The sequence below is a fragment of the Macaca fascicularis genome, chromosome 5 (genome assembly GCF_037993035.2).
Source record: "Macaca fascicularis isolate 582-1 chromosome 5, T2T-MFA8v1.1".
Lineage (NCBI taxonomy): Eukaryota > Metazoa > Chordata > Mammalia > Primates > Cercopithecidae > Macaca > Macaca fascicularis.
The window spans coordinates 44,967,719-44,969,789 of NC_088379.1; the positions used below are offsets into that span (position 1 = coordinate 44,967,719).

Genomic DNA, 2,071 nt, shown 5'->3' on the forward strand with positions numbered 1-2,071 from the left:
ACTCATATTAACTCTTCCACTTACTCCATATCCTTATGCTATTTCTTAACCCTCTGTGTATCTGTTTTTCTATGCACATATAGAAAACTACTGCAGTAGAAGTATCTGATTAGATTGTCAGTGTTGATTGCATGAGCTAATATACATTCATTTTCTTACACAGATGTAGCATTTAACAAATCTAGTCTTATTTTAATGACTTTTTCCTTTGCTTTAAAATAATTTTAAATTTTCAAATATTCACAGGAATTGTTATTTTTTACTAAGATTTTATGGTTAGTACTCACTTGGGTGGCACATATATTAAAATTGGAATGATACACAGAAGATTAGCATGGCCGTTGCACAAGGATGACATACAAATTCATGAGGTGTTCCATTAAAATTTATTCAAAAATAAACATAATAAATAAATGAATAAACCAATTAATTAAATAAAAACTAGATTTTATGTTCCTTTCATAATAACCCTCTCCAGTTAAAGCTTTAAAACATTTTTTTACTATCTTTTTTTTTTTTTTTTTTTTTTTTTTTTTTGAGACCGAGTCTCACGCTGTTGCCCAGGCTGGAGTGCAGTGGCGCGATCTCGGCTCACTGCAAGCTCCGCCTCCTGGGTTCACGCCATTCTCCTGCCTCAGCCTCCTGAGTAGCTGGGACTACAGGCACCCGCCACCACGCCCGGCTAATTTTTTGTATTTTTAGTAGAGACGGGATTTCACTGTGGTCTCGATCTCCTGACCTTGTGATCCGCCTGCCTCGGCCTCCCAAAGTGCTGGGATTACAGGCTTGAGCCACCACGCCCGGCTTTTTTACTATCTTGTTTTACTCATTTTATTGTTCTAAAGTCTACTTTGGAATTAGTATTTAATTTGACATTTCTTTTATTACAAATTATAATGAATAATATAATTTTTTTAAACTGTTGTTCCAAATGATATGAGCAATTACCCCAATACCAGTTATTGAATAATTCATTCCTTACTCCATTGATTAAAAAATATATTTTAATCAAATATTACAGTAAATGTCTCCATACTCTCAATTCTGATCCACTGATTGAAATGTAGGCACAGAGTGTGACTGGCCTATTTGATATCCATCACTGGCTCTTGATATTGTTAACATTATCCCAGCTACGTCTACTGAACAGATATGTGAGGAAAGATCAGGGGATGAAACTTAATAGGCCTACATCGGTCACTATAATCCCGCCATTTTGCTAGTGTTAAGACAAGGGGTAAGCATGTAAACCCACTTCTGGTAAATGACATATTGAAAGAATATTGCCTTTCTCCATATTAGAGATGACTGCAGGAAGAATATTTTCTTTCCACTCACCGATTCCTTTCCTCATGGATTGCTGTTGTTTAGGACTTGTCTGTTACCCTGGAAGGCGTCTTGTAATGAGGAGACACAGATCCAGAGCTACTGGAAAAAAAAAAAAAAATGCAAAACTACCCAATTCCAGACAGTTTAAGTAAATAATAAAGAACATTATCTCTTAAACTGTGGTCCCTCAGATATTTTATTATCTTCTGCCAAGCTGATAACATTCCTTTGTTCGTATGCTGGCATGACACTGTTTTCATTGTTAAGACCTCACTAAGGTTCAATATCAGATACAAAAAGTTTTCCACAAGTATGTTACTTTTTACCTTTTTTTGTATCACCCTCACATGAGTATTTTTTAAGCAAGAGGTTAGAGTATTTGTTTAAGGTCACAAAAATATTTTACAAATTGTATTAGGAACTTTAATTACAGTGGATGTGTTTACAAATTTGTAGACAATATATTTAGAAAGTGTATGTGTCTTGGCTAGGAATAAAATATGATTTGCAATTAATTAACATAGGCTCTCATGTGAATTAGTAAAGATTTAAAACTTTCCTCATATAAGGTAAATTTACATCAAAATATTTCTCTTTATTTTCTTATAATAATTTCTAATTGGTCCCTTGACTTATTCCTCATACAGCTATTGCTCTATTTTCTTATAGTTCGTGAGCATACAATGATATCAACCATACATAACAATAATTTTTATAATTTCTTTACTATAGTATTTTATAT

The 2,071-nt window shown here is 33.4% G+C and overlaps 1 non-coding gene across 1 annotated transcript; it reads left to right on the forward strand.

Annotated features, from left to right (window-relative positions):
- Nucleotides 1–279: 279 nt before the first annotated feature.
- Nucleotides 280–386, forward strand: LOC123573710 (U6 spliceosomal RNA). The gene has a single exon (XR_006698452.2). It is a non-coding gene; the product is annotated as a U6 spliceosomal RNA (small nuclear RNA).
- The last annotated feature ends 1,685 nt before the right edge of the window (nt 387–2,071 follow it).